Here is a 10,503-nt window from a genome sequence, read left to right as displayed (position 1 = left end):
TAAGCTTGTCCGTGAATTGTGAGACCTATGTAACCTAGAGCTCTGATACCAACTTGTCACCACCCGGATTTCCCACCCTCGGGAGTCGTGATGGCGCCTACTCGTAGAAGCTAGGCAAGCCACAAAATTATAAATTCTTAACTCTTTTGTTTTAATCCTTTTTACAACATACATTAACAAATGATAAACATTTAAATAACAGCGGAATATGAGATTTAAGCGGAAGACTTAGACAAAATGAACCAAAATGATAAGGAAATCCACATATGCCTCTACCCAGAAACTGGTGTCACATCATTCACGGACTACTAAGATTACTACATACAACCGTTTGAAAGAAAGTAACATTGTCTGTCTCGAATACAAGAGATAAAAGAGCATAATAAAAGATAGAGGAGACGCCGGGCCTGCGGACGCCTGCAGGGCTACCTCGGTGTCTCGATGAACTGAAGGTTGGCTCCCGAACTACTGCTGCTGTCCCAGTGCTGCCTCGGTATCTGCACAGAGTGCAGAGTATAGCATCAGCACACCCGACCCCATGTGCTGGTAAGTGCCTGGCCTAACCCCGGCGAGGTAGTGACGAGGCTAGGACCAGACTCCAGATAAACCTGTGCAGTTATATATATATATATACAGCGGAAAATAAACTAGAACAAATAATTAAAAGCTGGGAAGGGGAAACATGCTTCGAGGAATAACAGATAAAACAGAATCTCAAGAGAATTATCAAGAAACCAAAAATTCAACTTCTATCAAAGATAAGGAAAACAAAGGCAATTTACACTTTCAGTTCATATCTCGTTGCAGGCGTGCAACCCGATCCCATTTCTCATATCTCGTGGTAGGCGTACCACCCGCTCCTATTTCATCATATCCCGTGGTAGGCGTACCACCCGACCAATTTCATCATATCTCGTGGTAGGCGTACCACCCGATCCCATTTAAAAGCTAACACAAAATCACAAGGAATCCCGGTAAGGGAACAAAGCAATATAATAACTTCCGGACAAGGGAACAAAGCAATCTAATAACTTCCCGGCAAGAGAGCAACAATATCAAGATAAACATCCCGGCAAGAGAGCAACAATATCAAGAGACCAACACTCAATCATAAATAAAATCCACGAAAATAAACTAAATCCTTGCTCAATATCGAGAATCATCAATTAAAGCATCCGTAGTAACATTTAAGAACACAACATCTATCAATTCAGGACTCACGGTCATGCTCCACATCAACGTATAGATACTCTTCACCATGCCTATACGTCATACTCGACAAGAAGCAATTAGCAAATATTACACAACTCCTAATCCCTCAAGCTAAGGTTAGACCGGACACTTATCTCAAACTTCCACGGCCAACTCAAGCCTCAAACACCGCCTTTCCTTTCGAATTCGGCTCCAAATCGACCGTATCTATATATAATCGACTTAATAACATCAATAAACGCTAAACAATTCAATTCCAATGCCAAATTATAGCTTTCTAATCATTCTTCCCAAAAATCCAAAAACCGACCCGGGCCCGCTTGGTCAAAACACGAGGTTCGGACAAAAATTAAATCACCCATTCACCCACAAGCCCAAATATATAATTATTTCCAGAATTTGATCCCAAAACGAGGTTTAAATCGCAATTAATCAAAAATCCCTAACTCTACCCAAATCCCTAATTTTCTACTCTTAATCTCATGATTTAAGCCTAGAAATCTAATGGGTGTTAATGGATATTAAAGAAAATGAGTCTAAGATTACCTATGAACTTGTGGTGAAATCCTCTTTCAAGAATCGCCGAATTTGGAGTTGAGATGAAGAAGTTATGAAATTTTGAACAAATCCCGTTTTTGCTATTGTTTTAAGTGTTGGGCGACAGCGTTCATCGTGTTAAAAAGAACATTGTCGCGATCGCGAAGGCTGCCAGTAATTGGACTTACGCGATCACGAGTTCTTCCACGCGTTCGCGAAGGGTTGAACTCCCCTGACCTTCGCGTTCGCGGACACACGTACGCGTTCGCGTAGAAGAACGACAAAAAGCCCAGCCCCCTCCAATTAACACTACGCGTTCGCGTCACACAGGTCGCGTTCGCGATGAGCAATCCCCCAAAGCTCCGCGTTCACGACTGTGGCATCGCGTTCGCGATGGACAAATCCACCCCTGTCCCCATTTACCTTACGCGATCGCGAGAGTGACTACGCGATCGCGATGAACAGCAGGCCTTAGCACCTGTAGCAGAAAATCTGCAACTTTTCCTTAAATTCAAAACTTTCCGAATCACATCCGAAACACACCCAAGCCCTCGGGGCTCCTAACCAAACATATGTACTAACTCAACAACACCACACGAACTTATCTGTGTGATCAAACGCTAAAATAACCTCAATTACGACGAATTAAACCTCAAAATCAAAGGATTTTTCTCAAACTTCATAAAACATCAACTTTAGCAATTTAGGTCCGAATCACGTCAAACGACGTCCGTTTTTCACCAAATTTCACAGAAACATCTTAAATCATATATAGGACCTGTACCGGGCGCCGGAACCAAAATACGGGCCCGATACTAACATGTTCTAATCAAATTCCATTTCAAATTTCCTTAAACAATTTCAGAAAATAATTTCCTTCAAAAATTCATTTCTCGGGCTTGGGACCTCGGAATTCGATTCCGGGCATACGCCCAAGTCCCATATTTTCCTACGGACCCTCCGGGACCATCAAATCACGGGTCCGGGTCCGGGTCCATTTACTCAAAACGTTGACCGAAGTCAAATTTATTCATTTTATAGTCAAAACTTATCAGTTTTCACAAATTTTCATATTTAAGCTTTCCGGCTACGCGCCCGGACTGCGCACGCAAATCGAGGCGAGGCTAAAAGAGATTTTCAAGGCCTAGAAAACATAAAATTAATTTAAAAACAAGTGATGACCTTTTGGGTGATCACAAATTCACTGTATTGAACAAAGTTACCTGGAATGTTATTAGTTCTTCGACAATAGTGTTGCATGAATCTTGATTCACATGTAACCTTTTACATATTTTACTTACTACTTTGTATACATAGCGTGCGTCTAAATAAGGATGTTCAAGATAATATCTCAAGAACACCATTAAAGGAAAGAAAAGAAAGAGTTTTTGGTTACTGTAAGGAAAGATGGGTGGATGCATCTTCAATTCATTAGCTTTGTTTGAAAGTATAACAAAGTATACAACTATTTATAATAAGAGAAGTATCATGAAGGAAAAACAAATAATTAAAGTTATAGTAATAAAAAGACAAAAAACGACACATAATATAGATTTGGTTTTTGAAATTTGCCTTGGTTATATTCTATATATAATTTCTGCAATAATTTTTTCTTCTTTTATTATACTAGTTATGAAATTAACATATTATTTCTTTCTAATAATTTTCTATATTCACTAGGAGAATTGTAAAAAATATTTGTGAATTCACGAGGGCTACATATGTTAAGGGCAAAACTGAATTACCAAATTACCCATTAAATCTGAGTAATAACTCTACCCTACACTAAATTCCATCAAGCAAATTATTAAATATGTTAATCTTGTTACTCAATATTTTTGGCTTTTTCCTTATTTTTTCCGTTTATATGTTACAAAACCCAAAAGTCACCTATTAAATTCTCTTAATTACTCCTTCCGGTCCACAATAAGTGATCATTTTACCTTTTTATTTTGGTCCAAAATAAGTGTCCTTTTACATAATCAAGAAGGAATTAATTTTATTTTTTCACAATTTGCCCTTATTTACAGATTCCAATGTACCCAGGTAACAGTTAATTAAGGTTAGTTTATTGAATACATCTTTTGTAACGACCCGACCGGTCGTTTTGAGCTCTAGCACGTCGTTCAGCAGTCTGAGGCCATGAACAGCTTCATTTCAGGTATTATGACTTGTACGCGTGGTCGGAATTAAATTCCGGGAAGTTCAGAGTTGATTTGGAAAGAGAATTCTCATTTCGGAAACTTAAAGTTGAAAGAATTAACAAGGATTGGATTTTTGAGTAAACGACCTCGGAATCGGGATCCGAAGGTTCAAGCAGGTTCGTATGATGATTTCAGACTTGGGCGTATGCCTAGATCGGGTTTTGGATGACCCGGGAGCGTTTTGGCGCCTATTGTGAAAAGTAGCATTTTGAAAGAAATTTCATAAGTTTGGGTTGAAGTGCATTTCAGTGATATCAATGTCCGTTGGGATTCCGAGTCTAGGAACAGCTCCGTATGGGAATTCTGGAGTTGGGAGCGCGATCGGAAGTGAATTCGGAGGTCCGTAGGTCATTGTGGAGCCATTTGGCTAAAGATAGAAATTTGAAGGTTTTTGAGAAGTTTGACCGGAAGTTGACTTTTTGATATCAGGTTCGGAATCCGATTCCGGAAGTTTTAATAGGTCCGTAATGTCGAATATGACTTGTGTGCAAAATTTGAAGTCAATCGGACGTGATTTAATAGGTTTAAACATCGGAAGTAGAAGTTTGAAATTCTAAAGTCCATAAAGCTTGGATTGGAGGTCGATTCATGATTTTTGCGTTGGATGAGGTGATTTGAGGCTTCGAGCAAGTCCGTGTTATGTTTTTGGACTTGTGCGGGAGTTTGGTTTGGAACCCCGAGGACTCGGGTGAGATTCGGGATAGCTTCGGAGTATTTTGCTTAGAAATAGGATTGCTGGTGCTGGTATGATCGCAATTGCAATGTATTGGTCACAATTGCGACCTCGCATTTGCGAGTTCCTTCTTGCATTTGCGAGCCTGGGCTCTAGGGGAATGTTCGCAATTGCGAGATGGGGGATGGGAATTGCGAGGCTGTGATCTTCGCATTTGCGAAGCTTTTGTCGCAAATGCGACATCGCATTTGCGAGGTCTTGTTCGCATTTGCGAACCTGGGCGGCTGGGGGACCGTTCGCATTTGCGACATTTTGGGTCGCTTTTGCGAGACCTGAAGGGTTCGCATTTGTGAAACCCTTATCGCATTTGCGAAGTAGGCCAGTTCAGTCAGGGGTCGCATTTGCGATGAAATCTTCGCTTTTGCGAAGTCGCATTTGCGATCCCCCTGTCGCAAATGCGACATCTGAGGGCTGTGTCCAGCTATTAAATTCGAAACTTAGCCCATTTCCCTCATTTCCCACTTGGCCTTAGGCGATTTTTGAGAGCATTTGAGGAGGGATTCCGTCATCATCAAAGAGGTAAGTAATTTCTGCACATCTTAAGTTAAATACATAGATTATGGGTAGATTAACATGTAAAAATTAGGGGAAATCAAGGGTTTTAGATGAAAGACCTAGAATTTGATAAAAACAAGATTTGACCATGATTTTGGGTATGGAATTTAGAGAAAATTTTATATTTGAGTTTGTGAAGCTATGGGTAAACTTATTCTTTGAAAATTTTGGAAATCCGGGTACGTGGGCCCGAGGGCGTTTTCGTCAACTTTTCGATCGGGGTTAGGAATGGTTATAAATTGGGTTGTAATGAATAATTAAGTATATATTACTGGGTTGGTATCATTATTGGCTAGCTTTGGTGCTTCGCTCATCGATTTGAGTCTTCGGGATGGCGTGGAATGCCGGTTATGGATCTTCGGAGCGAGGTGAGTCTCCTTTCTAACCTTTTAAGAGGGAATTGTCCCCATAGGTGAGTTAATTGGTTATGTGCTCCTATTTGTGGGGGCTACGTACGCACGAGGTGACGAGAGTCCGTGCTTAGCTACTATTATGCTATTGTCCGGGTAATTTAGGACCCAAAGCATGCTATATTTGGAATATATGTAACCTTATTGACAGCTTGAATTGCTTAAATCACATTGAATTAATAGGTGAACTTCTAAAAGGATTAAACTTCATTTTCTTAAATTGTTAAAAGAGATAGTGGCTTTTATTTGAATAAATATTCCCCGATAAATTCTTAATTGGCTATCTGAGCATGTATTTCTATGTGTACCTGTGTCGCATGTATGGTTCGCGAGCAGGGTGATTGTTTATCTTATGTTGACCGCGTCGCATGGATAGTTTGCGAGCGGGGTAATAGATGCATCTATGGTTCGCGTCGTTCGACCCTCGGCAGTGCACAGTTTATTTTCTGTTGGAGCGGGCCGTACGCCTCGGCATGATTTGCGCATGCTTGTATTGCTGCCTTGAACTTATTGAAGTTGTTATTGCCTCTTCATGGCTTGAGAATATTTGGATAAATAATGAAAAGGAATTTTGGGAAACTTCCTATAAAAGAAATAATTGTTTACTTGTTTCCTCCTATTGGATTAAAAATCATGTTTATAAGAGTCCACGATTTAATGAATTATTGACATCATTATTGGACCACTAGTAAGTGTCGAAGTCGACCATCTCGTCTCTACTTCTTCGAGATTAGACGGGATACTCATTGAGTACACGTTGTTTTCGTACTCATACTACACTTCTGTGCATTTTTGTTGCACAGGTATATGTAACTCTAGTGGCCTACTGGGCGTAGCAGCACGGATGATTTGGGGACTAGGTGAGTTGCATTATTCGAGGCGGCCCGCAGCTAGTATAGTCCCTTCCAGTATATTGTATTTACTTTCTGTCCACTGTATTCCGGACGGATATTGTATTATATTATTTCTTAGAAATTGCTCATGTACTTGTGACACCGGGTTCTGGGATGGTTTGAAGTATTTTGTATTAACTGCTTATCATTTAAATTTGATTTGAGACAATTATCTTTTAAATTGCTAAATTTGAAGGAAAATCCTAGATTTCAAAAGTATTAAAACGAGAATTTGATTAAGTAATTTGGTTGGCTTGCCTGACAGCAGTGTCCGGCGCCATCACGACCCTTAGTGGATTTTGGGTCGTGACAACATGGTATCAGAGCACTAGGTTCCTAGGGTCTCACGAGTCATGAGCAAGTCTAGTAGAGTCTCGCGGATCGGTACGGAGACGTCTGTACTTATCCTCGGGAGGCTGCAGGACTGTTAGGAGTACTTCCCTTCTTGATTCCTTATCGTGCGATTTGATCCTTGGAGGCGTATGCCTTTAATTCATCCCTACTCAATCCTACGCGACGCGAACTGCTAGTTATAAATCGAGAATTGAAGAATTGAAATGGTACTACCTATGTGGTGCGGGATGTTTTTCCCTGTGTAGCTGTCTGAGCTATTACCGTCGCCTTGTGGGAGGACGTTCTGTCGTTTCAGCTCAGTAGCGGTACTTCCGAGAGCTCTGAGGCTAGGCACAAGTTGCCATGTTGCTATAAACGATTGTTCCGCAGCATTGATGTGATGGTAGGATGTTTGCCTACGTATCGGGGCAGTGAATGACTTGAAGAGAGGTTTACTCAGTGCATAATCAAGAGATTCAGTATTTTATTCCCGGCAGGGGAAAGGCAATCGGACTAAGAATGGTCGGATGTGGGCTGGTGGAGTAATGAGACTTGGTATTTGCAAGCGTGGTGGAGCTTTCTTCTATGATGGGGTGTCGTTGTCCTAATTGAACATACTAAGTTTGTCGGTGTTATGATCTTCTACAATTCGCCCTTGGGGTAAGCTATTGTGAAGTAATATTGGAAATGCGGCTGCCAGATATCGCAGGGTGCGGTAGTTCAGGATTGAATCAATGTTTCTAATGTCGACGGTATGAGGAAGATGATCTTCGGAAATGTTTAAAGTTATCAGCAAATGTGGGTCCAAGTGCCACAGAGATAGATCTCATTTAAGGCAACAACTGAGCAGCAAAGGATGAGGAAGGACATGTGGAGAGTGTCAAGTGGTGGTTAGAATTTCTAGAAGGCCAGGCATAAGAAGCAAAGGTCGAGTAGTCGACTAAAGGGGTGAGTTTCGCCAAAGTGGGAGAGTTTGGAGTGATTTGGGGATTCTAGTGATTGGTGATTTGGGCCTTCGGATTAATCTAAAGTATGAGCTATTATGCGGCATGAGATTTGGTATAACGGAAAGGAGCTACTAGAAATGAAGAAGGATAAAACCTAACTTTGAATTGGAAAGATGTTGCCGCACACTTAATTGATGTTCACGAGGAGTGAAGGGACTGGTGCAGCTAGAGAGTGAGCTCAGACTTAGGATGGGTCATTGATGCCGCAGTAATTGTACCCCGTGCAGCGACGTTGGAAGATGTCGGAGAGTGTGTTCCACAGGGGGGTTATTCCCTGTGAGCAGGTTAGCGGTCGCGTGGTTGGCGAAGCTTCTGCAAAGTATTCTATTGGTGATACCGCAAAAGGGATCGGTCGTGCGAATGTGGTTGATGATTCAGAGTATAAAGAGGGGGTTTTATAGAAAGATCCCGAGGAATTTTGCGGTCGATTACGCATGGTCATGTCAATAAGAGATAGGGAATCCTAGTGAATTTCAGAGTTATGTAATAGTAGCTTCAAGCTAAGTGGGAGGGTCCCACCGCCTACGATTGGGTTGTATGGTTATCTACTTGCGAGGTTTCGGGTTATTAGCATATTGATGAGCTATTCCAGCTGCAGGAAAAGAACATAAGTGGTAAATTGAGCAAAGGAATTGTTAAGGTGTGCTATGGTTGGCCTTATTGGCCCATGTTCAGACTTGGGGAAGGATTCAGGATTGTGCTTTGTAAAGATGCGGGTTCCAAGGGAATGATTCTGCCAGGTGCTTCACCAATGGGGTATTCATGTGCTAGAAGATTTATGGAATTGATTATATTCGGGGCCAAGTCAGAGCGGGTGGCTCTCAACAACGGTCCTAGTGAATTCAAAAGATAAAGTGTGATGCCTAATGATTTCGAGCCTATAGGTACGGTTAAGAATCAAGCTTGATAGAAGCCTATGAGAAGAGGCACAGAATGTTCTATGATGTTTTGACTTGCGATGTAGCAATTAGGAGGTACGAAATGGTACGTGGGATTTGAGACAGCATGGTCTCGTGATTCAGGGTCACTCAGGATGAGTGCGGATGGAGTGTGTTAAGTGTTGAATGGAGTTATCATTATTTCTATGGCAATTAAGGATAAATTGGAAGAAGAGGGATTGTTTAGACATAGTCGGTATGGCGTGTTGCTGGTAGCGAGCAGTTCTTTCAGCGTGATCGAGTTATGCAAGTGAATTATGACGGTGCGTGCGAGGCTTGTCGGCCGCCGTAGTTGGTGGTATTCAGAAAGTATTCTACTGTTGTGACCTGATACATGGAGGTGGGCCCCGGAAGGGCTATGGTGGCTTAGACCACTACTTAGAGATTTTCATGTTCTACGGTTATGAGAATTCACCTGTGTGTGCTATGGTTCTCCTGAAGTGAGTTAAGTGAAAAGCTTTTATATGATGAAGTGTTAGACCGATAGTGGTTCCAAAGCTATGATGAAAAGCGTGTTCTATCGTATATTGGCATGTTAGGTGCAGTGAGTGGTATAGAATTTGAAGTAAAGATCAAGGTAATAGCTCGGTGTGGACAAGGATGTCACAAGCTCGGATGAGCTGAAAAGGAGTTTCGGTGTTTAAGGTAAGTGGTATTGTCTTCAGCGTCACCTGAGATCGGTGTTTTGTGAAAAAGGCTTTGCATCCGGTTAATGATTCTTGATCGCTTTTCAGCGTTAGTGCGGTCGGTGGTTTGGAGGTACGACCCAGTTATTTGTTATGGTAGGTTGTGGGAGTGTGTACCACAGGAAGATTGTATAAGTGTGGCAGGTAGTCCCTTGATTGATTAAAGACTTAAACCAAGTATGAAGGTTGTGATAATATCGTTGATTTGAGAATATATGCCTGGAGGGCACTCAGTCTATTGAGTTGTGGACTGCGGATGATTTCTCTGACTATGGTGGATGTTCTTATGTGTTATGAGCGGAAGAGGAGTTATATGGACCTTTGAAAGGTTATTAGCCTAGTTGGTGCAATTAGAAATCGGCTTGAGATCAGTGGATTGATTTAAATGTGAACATGGGCTTATATCAGGCCAGATGTGTTCATCTCAGCAATACGCTCCTTATGGAAGGGAGTCAGGGTGTTATTTCGTTGTCAGCTATTTCATGTAATGATGTATTGTGTCGTGCGAGTTGTGAGGCGGCTTGAGAAATTGCTTATGTGTTGAGGATCCGCGTAGAAATGATGTATTATGAGCAAATGGCTCTTGAGATTTAGATTGTATATCGCACCTCAGTTGCGCTTGAGTTTTGTAGCTTATAGCGCTATATGTCCCCTCGGGGATGGTATTATGCACCTAGCGTGCTTGTGACCGAAATTCGGTATTTTATTGTAATGAGCAATTTAGCTCGATGTGCATCTCCCTATGTGAGTTCCATGTGTGGATCGGGTGGCACGCCGCCATGGGTATGTTAATTGGATCGGGTGGCACGCTGCCATGGTTATGATTGCTCGGATCGGGTTGCGCGCCGCAACAGTGTGATGTTCAGTACAGTTCCCCATATCTGTTTATTGTGTTCTGTTTTCCTATTTTCTGAAGGAAGCTCATATTAGCTGTGCGCCCGCGTCGCATGTATGATTCGCGAGCGGGGTAATTGAAATTCCTTTCCAGAGTTCGT

This window comes from Nicotiana attenuata, unplaced genomic scaffold, assembly GCF_001879085.1.
Source record: "Nicotiana attenuata strain UT unplaced genomic scaffold, NIATTr2, whole genome shotgun sequence".
Taxonomy (NCBI): Eukaryota; Viridiplantae; Streptophyta; class Magnoliopsida; order Solanales; family Solanaceae; genus Nicotiana; species Nicotiana attenuata.
The sequence above is the reverse complement of the archived record's forward strand: the minus strand, read 5'-3'. Positions refer to the sequence as shown.